Here is a 14533-nt window from a genome sequence, read left to right as displayed (position 1 = left end):
GTAGCTAACTTGTTTAAAAATTAATATCCAACGTATTAAAGCAAAATGTTTAATAACTTAGTTTTTTCCTAAAGCTCGTTAAGTTTAATGAATGTAGGTCCCATAAAGCTTTTTTTTTTTTGCCCTTGTTTTGTTTATCGCTATATTCTCAGCGTCCAGAATTAGTGCTGCACACATGGCACGTGATCAATAAATATGTTGAATGAATAAATTTACAAATCCTATTTTACTTGTAAATCTAGTAATTTTAACAAGAATTTTTAAGGGAGCTTTTGATTTCTGCCTGTTCAGCTCAAGTTGAGTGGAACAACCTCCCTGAGTCAACCAAGTCTCGTTACAAACCTAGCTAATAAACTTCTATTAAATATCATACATTGCTTTTGTCAATCTAATATATTCTTTTTTTTTTTTTTTGTAAAGCCGCACATTTCTCTAACAGGAAAAATCTCCCCATGTACTTAAACTACTCCAAGTAAAGCTAATAAATTAAACCTCTAAGGACGATGATTCTTAAGTTCTATTAAGCATTTCCATACTGCTTGCTTATACTGTTTGATTTAACACTGGGAATCTAAAGTTAATTACTTAGTTGCCCATTTAAATTGATGTCAGAAGGCTAACCTGTTAGATACCTTATTAAACCACATTTTCTTAAAACATGCACACATTTAAAATATCAAATATATATAGGTTGTCTCAATGATTAAAAAAACACTATTTTTGAACTTAATACAAAAGTGTTAATAATTTGGCTTTGATTTACTTAATCTTTGTACTCTATTCCAGAGTTTCTTTGGGTTAAAAACACTAACCCACTACTGACAAAGTATAGTTTCACAAGCAAGGTGGGGAGACCATGTCAACAGACTGTGGCTGCAAATCTACCAGAGGCTTTGGTTGAGAAAGGAGATGGATTCTCCCTGGGATTCTGGCCAAAATTCCAACTCCCTTTTAATAGTCACTGTACCAACAGGAATTCCAGACCCATATCTTTTATGAGTTGGTCTCTCCTGGGTTCAAGAGAGGCTGTTAACTCATCTTTCCTTCTAATTTGGGTAAATTGAATTCTATGCTCCCCATTAAGATTGTGGCTAACTTTCTTCATTAATTAACTGGATTTCACATTTGTTTAATGACCTTAGGACATTTCCTTGTTTTCACCTTTGGCTTTAAAATTACTTTACTGCCACTTTATTGAATTATTCTACCCTTACATAGTTCTTCCACAACCTTTTCCAACTTTATCATCAAACTCTGGTAATCAGAATTCTATAATCTTTTTCTATACTCCTACAACTCTTATGGATATTAAAATGACATCTAATGGGAACTGCACATCCTCATTCCTTGCCTGGTTCTGTGGTCACAATACAAAGTTGTATGAAGGAAAACACAGTGACTATGCTTGAGGAGTTCACAGGAATATAAGTATTGTTAGGGTTACTATTATCTCCTTGGGCAATTATCACAAAAACTCTAATTATGATTGCTCTCCTTTACAGATGAGAAAACTGAGGCTTAGAGAGTTGCTGGGGAGAAGCTAGGATTTAATTTGGTAGAATCTGAGCATATTTGCATCTGCTCAGGTGGTTATTTAGTAAGTTTCCATAGTCTGGAAGGCTCTGTTTGAGGCTCTGGGAAACTTTACAAAGAGAACTAGAGGTGAAGGAAGTTCCAAAATTGAGCTGAACTTCCAATACTTGCAGACTCCTAAAGGCAGGCTGCTGTCTCTACCTAAGTTCTGCTTCTAATGGCTTATTCCTTTCCTTTCCAACTCACAAATTCTCCGAAAGCTTCATCCCCCCTCTCCCATAACTGTTGAGGAAGCAGGGAGAATAGGACGTTGAGAAATGAGGAAAAGGGCAGTATTTGCAGCCGTGGGCTCTCTGTACCATTCAGATGTTCAGAATTACAAAGGGTGTAATGCTAACCCTTCCAAGAAAGTCCAAACTTATTAGTAATAAAATGTGTTTGATTTAAAAAGAAAGAATTTAATAAATACTTATTATATATTAGTGTCATCTGTGACTAGAGACAGAATTCACCAGATGTAACTGAGGATGATCACGTGAGTGGAAATTAGAACCTCTTGATGCAACTTTGTTTTTGAAAATTCATATTTCCAAGTGATGATTCCTTTACCTCTATTGGGAATTCTTAAGCATGATAATTATTCAGTAGCAGGAATGTGAAACTAGTTAATATGCGTTTTCTCCTCAAAACAGATAGGAAGCCAACAGTAAGTGCCCAGGGAATTTTAAAACAAGTTTAACAGGATTATTTACTCTTGACCTAGGGCAATGACCAAATGGGATACATCCCTGGTGCAGAGATTCAGCTGTCCACAGCTCCATGTTTGATTGCCCCTCTTTGGAACAGAGGGAATCTTGTATCTCTATCATGAAGACCTAATGGTTTACTTGGGAGTGCCAAGTGACTTACACCAGCCAGCTGTGCCTTAAGCTTTTTTTAAAAAAATTCTTGCTTTGATCTCTACTTTGTTCGAATTCTTTTGTAGGTTCTAGGGAAATGATGTGCCCCAGTTTGTCAGAAAGAAGGGGCACTTGGACTGCCAAATGTCTTCACTCTTTTCCTTTGAAACTAATGCCGTCATGTACATGGAGGAATATTTACCTGTCTATGTTGAGACAGTCTTAAAAGTTTCAGAGTTTCAGTTTTAATTTTGAAACTTCCCTTATCTCCAGTTTCATACCTAAAATCTCTAATAAATTGAGCACACCATGGAGATGATTAGCTTCTGAATTATATTATAATTTTTGTCCTTACTAGTGGTTAATGTTTATTGGACACCAATAGCATTCACATCATGGTAGAAGATTTAAATGTATTCAAGGCCCTTGGTTGGAGGGCTCAGTTCATAGTTTATTCACATCAGAAAGCACTTTTAATGTTGCTTATTTTAAAATTGCTGTCCAGAACAAATGGACATAACTTATAAGAATGTTTGGTTTAGGCTTAAACAATATTGTATGTATTCATTCCAGATTTCAACTTTTACTAAAACCTGACTACTGAAGTTTGTTGCGAAAGAGTGGCCAGTGAGAAAGAACCTCTGTCATTACAGTGAACAAATAGTTTTTCCAAATAAACAAATAATTGTTTCATCAAAAAACAATTTCTGTTTTCTAACGTTTACTTGTTATCAATTGGAAAGTGACTTGTTAGCCAGCACATTGGTAGCTGTTGTTGCCTAGTTGGCAGTGAGAGTATCCTGGATTGAACAGTGGAACAGCAGAGTGGTTGAAGAAGACCCATTTGAGGCATGATCTGAACAACCACTGTATCTTAGAATTCTTCCACATCATCCCAAATCTTTGAATTTGGGCTGTTTGTTTAGGGTGTGGTTCAGGTACAGGCAGATCTAGCTCCTTCACATTAGCATCTTCCAATCTCTTGGTGTGACCCAGGTGGTAACTCTATGAGCAGGTGGTCGCTCTATGATCAGGTTTCCTGGGTCCTTGTAGGTCTATCCTTGTTGTCTAGCAGGGAAGTAGTTAGAAATTTGTATCTTTCCTAGCAAGTCAAGAGTGTGAGGGAGAGTTTTTATTAGGGCAGGAACTTTGCTCACTCTTGCTGGTATGTTGGTGGATTTAGTGGTTGGTGATGAAATTCGACTCTCTGCTATTTATATAATGTATAGGTAATGGTGGTGGTAATTGTAATTATAGTGTCAGTCATTTTAACCATTAGAAATTAGAGATAAATATTTGACGATAATAGATGGTTGTATCATTTAGGCTTATTCAGTTTTATTTAACAGAAACCCTCAGGTTAAGTATACCTTAAATAAGAAAAATTAATTCTCACATAAAAAAGGAAAAGTTTAATGATAGGCAGTCCAAGGTTTAATGAGAGTTCCACAATGTCTTCAGAGCCTGAGACCCCTTCTGTCTGTTTGCTCCACCATTCTAGTGCATGGCTTTCATATTCAAGGTTACCCCATGGCCCAAGATGGCAGCTGGAGTCCAGCCATTACACCACAGCTGTAGGCCAAAATAAAGAAGAAAGCAGAAGGGGAAAAAAAGGGCTTTTCCCAGCTGGCTCCGCTCCCTTTAAGCAGCCTTCCCAGATGTCCCAAACAATATTTCTCTTTAATTTTCATTGGCCAGAACATACTTACAGCTAGCTTCCAGGGAGATTAGGAAATGCAGTCCTACTCAATATAGTATATGGCTGTTTTTGGTTAGGCAACAAGTAGCCTTGTAATACGATGGTATTACAGCATAGACCCAATCCTATCACTTATGCCTCCTCTTCCTTGGAGGTTTCCTAGCCCTGAGAGCGCTTCACATACAGTACAGTTAATCACAGGGAAAGCAGGTGTCCCTAAAGCGATGGTTGAAAAGTGAAGGCTCTCTAGTAAACGCGTGACTGGAGAATCAGGCTGAGGCTTGGAAGACTAAAGCCTTTTGCTCCCTTCCTTCAGAGCTGAAAATGCACACCAATCTGACTTCGCTACTTAATTGCAGAAACAAAGAAGGTTAAACTGAAAGAAGAGAATGAGTACGTATGGAGAGTGTTGTCCAGGAAGGCAAATGATTGACTCCTGTGGGAAAGTGATGATAAGGGAAACGGCATAGGTGGGAGATCCCATCTCAACCTTAACTTTCTTACTGTAGGTGCTCTTATTAGGATGTACGTGTATAAGACATAGATACTTATAGATGAATAAAAAAGCTTATTATTATATGGATGCAGATGTATTCTAAATCTCTATATATTCCATGTACTATATATAATATAAAGCAATAGTGTTATAACCCTGAGCTCTGTAACCGATGGGCCTGGGAACGGTTACACGTGTGCTGAGATATTGGGCCTGGGGCAATCAAAGCCTATAGCAGATCACTTCTATCCAAGAGCAGACTCTTCTGTTTGTCCCAGAGTGTTTCAGAAACATTACCACTTTCAACGTATGCTCTGGCCGCCAAAATGCTGGCAAGCACTGCAATAAATCAGTTTATTTTATGCAACGTCATGTACGTGCCATGAGACTATCACTTTAAGTGTCATTTATCAATGATGGGAAATAAGTAAAAAGTCAAGTTAGGTGTAGGTGCCAAGCCAAGTTTTGATCGAGATGCAGTGTTAACCTGGGCTCTTGGTCAGTGGTCAGTGGATAGAGGTAAGAACTAGTCAGGCTAAGCATTGTTAAGAGCTGAAATCTCCTTAGCCTCTGGACCAAAGACCTTTAATTAAATAGATGAAAAGACCAGATTACTCCAAGAAACTATAGTGTCAGTGATAATTGTGACACTTTTTATAATAATAAACAAAACCAAAAACAGTATTCCACTACTTGGATGTTTCCAGTGGGGTTTTGTGAAGTTCTGTAAATAATGCATCTGCATTCAAATGGCATCTTTGGCCCCACATCTCACACATTCTGCTTTGTTCATTATTTAACACTTTGATCTTTATTCTACAGATGGGCAAAATGGTAAACTTCTATGAATATTAACAGATGAGTTTCATTCATGGGCCGAGCCTTGAGTGCCCAATAACATCATGTGTCCTTTTGCACCAAAGGTAGATTAGAGAACAAATATTTCTTCCAAAAATTATGCTCAACAAGATGTTCAGAAGTCAGTTCAGGTGGGTGTGGGTGTGAAGAGGAGGGGCTTTCTGTGATCTTGGCACCAAATGACATGGCTTCTCTTGAGAGTATGTGTGATCTGAAAACGTGGACCAAGGACAGAGCTATAACATAGAAATATGCACACACATATGTTTATCTCTCTCACAGGGGTTTTTCAAGTTTAACAAATGACCTAGTATGTATAAAGTACTCAGTAATTGTTAATGATTTTCACCATTATTATTATATTGTTTTTGGATAGATTTTTGAGAGCTGCATTAACGTTTGACTGCTGAGAGAAATGATAGTTCAAATGAGCTAGTTCTTTATAAGAGATCTCATTTATTCATGAAAGAGTTGTGAATACTTTTTTGGCATCTATCATATGCCAGGTGCTGTGCTTGGCATTAGGAATGACTTAATAGGAAAGTCTCTGTAAAAGAGAAGACTTGCTGCAATCATTGGGGCACAGTGTGGTAAGCATCATTAGTGAATTGAACAACATGCTAACATGGAGGAAGCATATTTCCTTCCTACAAAAGTGGCATTTCCTAGAGATTTTAGTGAGCCATCCACCCTGATTGTTAATCCCTTACGTTGGTGAGGTGGATTGCCTCGTTAGTGTGCAGCTTGTGGTTACAAAATTATTTTTTTTCTCTACCTAAAATGAACCATGTCTTTGGAGAATCAAAGTTTTGATACATTCTATATTAACCCTGCTGAGAAAATTCATGTGGAGCCTATATTTCAATAAGCTATCTTAAAAATTATGGGGTGAAACTGTCACTGTTTGCAGATGACATGATACGATACATAGAGAATCCTAAAGATGCTACCAGAAAACTACTAGAGCTAATCAATGAATTTGGTAAAGTAGCAGGATACAAAATTAATGCCCAGAAATCTCTTGCATTCCTATACACTAATGATGAAAAATCTGAAAGAGAAATTAAGGAAACACTCGCATTTACCAGTGCAACAAAAAGAAGAAAATACCTAGGAATAAACCTACCTAAGGAGACAAAAGACCTGTATGCAGAAAACTATAAGACACTGATGAAAGAAATTAAGATGATACAAACAGATGGAGAGATGTACCATGTTCTTGATTGGAAGAATCAACATTGTGAAAATGACTCTACTACTCAATGCAATCTACAGATTCAACACAATCCCTATCAAACTACCAATGGCATTTTTCACAGAACTAGAACAAAAAATTTCACAATTTGTATGGAAACATAAAAGACCCTGAATAGCCAAAGCAATCTTGAGAAAGAAAATGGAGCTGGAGGAATCAGGCTCCCAGACTTTAAACTATATTACAGAGCTACAGTAATCAAGACAGTATGGTACAGGCACAGAAACAGAAATATAGATCAATGGAACAGGATAGAAAGCCCAGAGATAAACCCATGCACATATGGTTACCTTATTTTTGATAAAGAAGGCAAGAATATACAGTGGAACAAAGACAGCCTCTTCAATAAGTGGTGCTAGGACAACTGAACAGCTACATGTAAAAGAAATAAATTAGAACACTCCCTAACACCACACACAAAAATAAACTCAAAATGGATTAAAGACCTAAATGTAAGGCCAGACACTATAAAACTCTTAGAAGAAAACATAGGCAGAATACTCCATGACATAAATCACAGCAAGATCCTTTTTGACCCACCTCCTAGAGAAATGGAAATAAAAACAAAAATAAACAAATGGGACCTAATGAAACTTAAAAGCTTTTGCACAGCAAAGGAAACCATAAACAAGACGGAAAGACAACCCTCAGAATGGGAGAAAATATTTGCAAATGAATTAACTGACAAAGGATTAATCTCCAAAATATACAAACAGCTCATGCAGCTTAATATTAAAAAACAAACAACCCAATCAAAAAATGGGCAAAAGACCTAAATAGACATTTCTCCAAAGAAGATATACAGATTTCCAACAAACAGATGAAAGGATGCTCAACATCACTAAACATTAGATAAATACAAATCAAAGCTACAATGAGATATCACCTCACATCTGTCAGAATGGCCATCGTCAAAAAATCTACAAACAGGGCTTCCCTGGTGGCACAGTTGTTAAGAATCCGCCTGCCAATGCTGGGGACACAGGTTGGAGCGCTGGTCCGGGAAGATCCCACATGCCATGGAGCAACTAAGCCTGCATGCTACAACTACTGGGCCTGTGCTCTAGAGCCCGTGTGCCACAACTACAGAAGCCCGCGCGCCTAGAGACCATGCTCCGCAACAAGAGAAGCCACCGCAATGAGAAGCTCGTGCACCATAGCAAAGACTAGCCGCTCCCCCCGCACTGCAACTAGAGAAAGCCCGCGTGCCAACACAGCCAAAAATAAATAAAATAAATCAATTAAAAACAAATAAAAAAAGAAAAATCTGTCAACATTAAAAAAAAATCTACAAACAATAAATGCTGGAGAGGGTGTGGAGAAAAGGGAACCCTCTTGCACTGTTGGTGGGAATGTAAGTTGATACAGCCACTATGGAGAACAGTATGGAGTTTCCTTAAAAAACTCAAAATAGAACTACCATATGACCCAGCAATCCCACTACTGGGCCTATACCCTGAGAAAACCATAATTCAAAAAGAGTCATGTACCACAATGTTCAATGAAGCACTATTTACAATAGCCAGGACATGGAAGCAACCTAAATGCCCTTTGACAGACAAATGGATAAAGAAGATGTGGCACATATATAAAATGGAATGTTACTCAGCCATAAAAAGAAATAAAATTATTCGCAGTGAGGTGGAGGGACCTAGAGTGTCATACGGAGTGAAGTAAGTCAGAAAGAGAAAAACAAATACCATATGCTAACACATATATATGAGATCTAAAAAAAAAAAAAATGGTTCTGAAGAACCTAGGGGCAGGACAGGAATAAAGATGCAGATGTAGAGAATGGACTTGAGGACATGGGTAGGGGGAAGGGTAAGCTGGGACGAAGTGAGAGAGTGGCATGGACATATATACACTACCAAATGTAGAATAGATAGCTAGTGGGAAGCAGCCGCATAGCACAGGGAGATCAGCTCGGTGTTTTGTGACCACCTAGAGGGGTGGGATAGGGAGGGTGGGAGGGAGATGCAAGAGGAAGGGGATATGGGGATATATGTATATGTATAGCTGATTTACTTTGTTATAAAGCAGAAACTAACACACTATTGTAAAGCAATTATACTCCAATAAAGATGTTAAAAGAAAAAATAAAGTCATTTGTGGAAAGAGGAGTGAAAAAAAATTATGGGGTGAGCATTATAATAAACGTTGCTATGTTATCTTGGGTAGAACAAACTCTGAGGACAGGTAATAAAATGAGTCAATGCAGAGAATTCATTCTGGGGCCAAAAAAGTTTAAAAAAATAGGTGTGTCCATTAGGATCAGGTTTATCTGCTTAAAGAGGGAGCCCCAAGTTAGAGTGTCTCGAACCAGATAGTTTATTTCTGTTTTGAAAAAAACCCACAACAATTGGAATTTGACATTTCAGGGTTGCTACCATGATTTCTGAGTCATCGGGGAATTTTTTCATCATTTCAATGTGGTTTCCAGCCTCAAATTTACCACGTACTTCAAGCTGGTGGAGCTCGTCATCACATCCACGGTCTAGTAAGCAAGAAAGAGGAAGAAAGGCAAAAAGGCTCAGTTCAATTATCCTCGCCGTGTCAGGTACCAATATGGAGCCTTTCTGAAGTTTCCCATGACACTTTTACTCACATCTCATTGAGTAGAACTTAGCCATGTGACTTCACCTGGCTACAAGGGAGGGTGGGAAATGTAGTCTTTTACCTGGGCACATAATTGCTGGAAATAAAACAGGTTCTGTAATCATGGAAGAAGGGAGGACATGGATATTGGGAAGATATTGGTTTTTAAGAAGAGTGTTAGCATAAATTCTCCTTAGTAGTATGGGATTTATCAATGGGAAGAAAGAGGAGCCAGAAATGTAGGGTTAGCTGTTTTTTTGGTGTTTTTTTTTTTTTTTTTTTGCGGTACGCGGGCCTCTAACTGTTGTGGAGCACAGGCTCCGGACACGCAGGCTCAGCAGCCATGGCTCACGGGCCCAGCCACTCCGTGGCATGTGGGATCTTCCCGGACCGGGGCACAAACCCGTGTCCCCTGCATTGGCAGGCGGACCCTCAACCACTGCGCCACCAGGGAAGCCTGTGTTAGCTTTTTTAAAAAAAAAAAAATTTATTTAAGTATAGTTGAATTATAATGTTGTATTAATTTACTGCAAAGTGACTCAGTTATACATATACATATATACATTCATTTCCATATTCTTTTCCATTATGGTTTATCACAGGATATTGAATATAGTCCCTTGTGCTATACAGTAGGACCTTGTTGTCTATCCATTCTATCAATATATATACCAGTTTGCATCTGCTAACCCCAAACTCCCAATCCAACCCTCTCCCACCTCTCTCCCCCTTGGCAACCACAGGTCTATTCTCTATGGCCAGGCTTTTTTTTTTTTTTAAACAAGCCAGAAAAATTGCCTATTTTCTCAATTATAAAGATGAGTTATCATTGATATTTACTGTTATTGAACACCGTACTGTCAGATATTGCTTTCTTCAATTATCTGGAAAATTGTGACCCTATGACGGGAAAAAGCTCATGTTACAGAAAATGAGGACTGAGTGCTCACTTAGGGTTCCTAAAGAGCAGTAGCAGTTGTGTTTCCTATCCTGTGAACAGCAGTGGAAGGGTTAATGAGCTAGTGCTTACCCGGGGCCAGAAGATGAAAACCAGTAGGCTGGGATATTATTTTTACTGTGTTGACACAGATGCATTTTCATAAAGATTTATAAGAAACTTTAAATTTTTCAAAATGCTCTGCCTCTTGCTTTTCAAATTCCATTTTACTTATGTATGTGTCATTGACACTACAGCCTCACCGGGGAAGAACAACAACAAAAAGTATTTCTCTTTTCTTTGAGGTTTTACATTCGCCGGGAACATTTTTAATGAGACAATAAATCGTTGCTTACCAGTGAGGGGTCCCCAAAGGAACGGATCTTCAGAAAGTTTTCTAAAATTGGGGCAAAGTACTAATCTTTCAGGAGGAGGGAACAAACAAATCGAACCCATTAACGTCCAAGAGAAGCAGGAGTTTTTGTGTGATAATATCTGTACCACCAATAATGATGAAAAAAAACAGCAACCATTTATTGACTGCTTACAGGAGGGATGCTAAGTGCTTTCCCCTGCATCCTGCCCCTCCCCCCATTTCTTCCTCTCTACTTGTACCATCCCCAATGTACAGATAAGAAAACCGAGGCTCAGAGAGGTTAAATAAAATGCCTGTGGAGACAGCCAGAAAAAAAAGCAAAGCTGGGATCCACACCAGGCAATTTGATCCCACAGCCCACAGCAGTCTTAACCACTATGTAATATTGTCTCACAAACATCCCCAGAATCTGCTCCATCTCTTATCACCGACAAAGCCTTGGATTTGCTGGTAGAGAAAAAAATGCTTGAAATCTAACTAGGCTCCTCTAGTATCTGTTTTGACAGCCGAAATTAATTGTTCATTTTCTGAGCACTTTTTGGCAAGTCTTTGTAATGACCCAAACTGCCGTCTCCTTCCTCTCCGGCTTGGCAGGGCTCCCCAGTGTGGAGCTCAGGGTGGGCCCGGACTCCAGGGATCCAGCGTGCTGGCAGGGCTGCAGGCTCTTCTGAGAAAGGAAGGGGTTGTTCTCACTCTCTGGGGTTGCTGAGAACGACGGTGGGCATTTTCTGCCTCTCTGATGAGACCGAAACCCTCACAAAGCTGATGAAACCAAATGTGATAATTGAGTTGAGCCTACCTCACATCTGTCCGTCTGTCTTGCCAAAGTACAATGAACCGTCTTTCTCACACTCCATCCCAGCGCGCTCCAGGGAAAGGGAGAGGTCGTTCCTTCCTCAGCACTTTCCCTTCGTGTTGACCAGAAGAGGGAGCAGCTTCCGTTGGAAGGTGAGTAGTGGACTGGCACACGTTGGAATGGGCACCTATCTCCCCAAAGGCTCGGACTTTTAAAAACACTTGTTAAATTTAAAAAATGCCACCGAGGACAGAAAGCTATCAATATTTTCTGGTAGCTCTGAGCCCCTGGGTACCATTCTGGGCAACTTTATTTTGAAAGATGCAGAAGTTGCCCCTAAATGTGCATTACTTATTTGAGAAAACCATCCACATCCTTGATACTGTTACTGTCAAGATACGCATGTGCTAGCATTTGAAACCGAAGGCATTAGTCTTATGTGCCTTAAGATAAAGATAAGATAAAATGTAAAAGAGATTTTGTGGATAAACACCTTAATTTCCACCCCCCCTTTATTTTCTCTGTGTTTCTTTCTTGTAAATAATGCAGAATGCAAGTAAATGTGCGGGGTTAATGTTTGGCTTTGGATGGGAATATTTTCTCCCCTGATTCTTCACAGTCATGGCAAAATTCCTGGTAAAGGTGAACTTCAGATTGAGTTTTAATTAGGAGGAGAAAAGTCAATTGAAACTCTGAAGGGGAAGTGATTCCTACTGGTCAGGATGTGATGGAAGAAGAGATGTAAGAAAGAACAAAGTCACCGGTGTCTGCTTGACAGCAGATGGAATGAAGAGCTAGGATCAGGCAGACCTGCGGCAAACTGCGGGGGGAGGAGCATGAATTTGATGCTAAAAGCAGTGGGAAATGACCGAAAAGCGTTGAGGCTGCAACGGAGAGTAGGGACATGATGGTGCTGGCCGCCTCAGATAATGGGGGAGGCATCTAAAGCAGGGGATCCTGGGCTTCCCTGGTGGCCCAGTGGTTGAGAGTCCGCCTGCCGATGCAGGGGACACGGGTTCGTGCCCCGGTCCGGGAAGATCCCACATGCCGCGAAGCGGCTGGGCCCGTGAGCCATGGCCGCTGGGCCTGCGCGTCCGGAGCCTGTGCTCCGCAACGGGAGAGGCCACAACAGTGAGAGGCCCGCGTACCGAAAAAAAAAAAAAAAAAGTTAAAGCAGGGGATCCTTGTGGGGGAAATTTGAGAAATAAAGCCAAAACTATTAGGGAGGCCAGATGTGCTGATTGGCCAGGGAAGGTCCCAGTTTATACCTGTTGTCGGAGGAAACTGTTAATAGCTCCTTGGTTCACTGTCCTAGTGTCCTGGTTTGGTTGATCAAAGACAAAGTCACCCTAGTCTTAGTTTACATATGGTTCATGGTCAAGGAATAAATCACATATTTAGCTATGCACATGGAGGGGGAGGAATAGATTTTGGAGAGATTATTGCAAAAAAAAAAAACCCACATGGTGATGGGAACAGTGAAAAGTGACTCAATTGGTGATTTCCTGTCACAAGGGGACATGATGGGGGGACCATGGGGGCACGATGCATCGCTCCATTTAATAGCATGACCCCAGGGACAACTGATATTTATTAAATACAAAATGTCGTACAAACAATATGCGCTTGTTAGATGAATGAAACTGTGCGCAGATGGAGGGAGCAGAGCCTGATGTGAAGAAGGGGTGAGACCGGAGCCTGAGAGTGACCACTTGGAAGCAGGATTGATTTTCCAGGAAGAAGCTCGGAGGCCTCTGTGGATTCTCACTCCTAGCTGGGTTGGACACAGGGGATAGGATAGAAACATGGAGGCAACGGTTTTGGGAACGAAAGAGATACAGAGCAGATGAAGCTTCGGGAACGGAGAGATGGTGAAGATCTCACTTCAGTGTGCACCAGCCATTGCGCTAGGCCTGAGAGACTGAGGTGAGTGATGCCCAGAGGCAGCCCTCGTGGTGTTCCTGGTCTGGCACTTGACGACAATGACAAACAGTGATAAATCAAAGTGATAATTTAGAGGAGGACAGTCAGGAAGGTGGGGAGAGGGTCCTGCAGGGGAGGGGCCAAAGCTAGTGTCCAACCTTGAAGAAAGAACAGGGCTTTTCCAGTCACAGAGGTGGCAGAAGGGAGGATGAGAATATTGTTCCAGTGGAGGGGTCAGTGTGAGCACATGCAGAGAGCTGCAGCAGGTGTGCAGAGTATCTCTAGGATTACACAGCAGATGTAATCTGAGGGCACATGGGTGGTCTCGAATTCAAAGCCAGAGCACATACATTTTATCCCGTGGCTCACCATGACAAACTGTTAAAGAAGGGGAGTATTTCCCAAATTAACTCTGAGCATCGGAGGGAAGGACAGATTGAAGGATGGAGAGGCTGGAACAAGGGAGACAGGTGAGCTATGAGAACGAGATCATGATATCGTAGAAGAAATGGAGAGGAGGGGATGGAGCTCAGGAACTCTTGCAGGGTCTATTTGAAAGGTCTCAAAGGCAATTTAGATGTGGAAGGTGAGGGAGAGAGAGGACTCAAATATTTTGACTATGAGGAAATTTTGGGGAGGGTGGTGAAAGGAGACAGCCCCAGAAACAGAACTTCAGAGATGTAAGAAATGAGTTTGGTGAAAGAAAGCAGAGACAGGTTGAGAGAGCTTAAGCCTGGGGGTGTTGAGCTGGGGGGAGGAGACAGAGAACAGGAAGGGGAAGGGTGGGGGCGGGCACACTGCCAAGGCTGAGTGAAAGTAGTTTTGTCTTGTTTTCTAAGATGGATGGGGAAGCCTGGGTATATTTGGTTTTGATGGGGTTATAGAAACAGAAGGAAAAAGCTGATGAAAAATGAGGGAGGTTCTGTTGTCACAAGAGAAAGCAAATAGTTCTAGCAGATGTTACAGTCCTGGTACAAGGCTTCCTACCAGTAGGTATTCTAATTCTTGAAGATGATGCTGGTGAGTTAAAATCCAGGCGAAAACTGGAGAAGGAAAGCAGAAAAAGAAACGTTGCTGAAGAGGTAGAGAGGAGCCAGGGACAAAAATGGAACTACTGTGTGTTTGATAGGGATTGATATATCAATAGAGAAGTGACGAGAAAG

This window comes from Tursiops truncatus, chromosome 17, assembly GCF_011762595.2.
Source record: "Tursiops truncatus isolate mTurTru1 chromosome 17, mTurTru1.mat.Y, whole genome shotgun sequence".
Lineage (NCBI taxonomy): Eukaryota > Metazoa > Chordata > Mammalia > Artiodactyla > Delphinidae > Tursiops > Tursiops truncatus.
Note: the sequence above shows the minus strand (reverse complement) of the source record.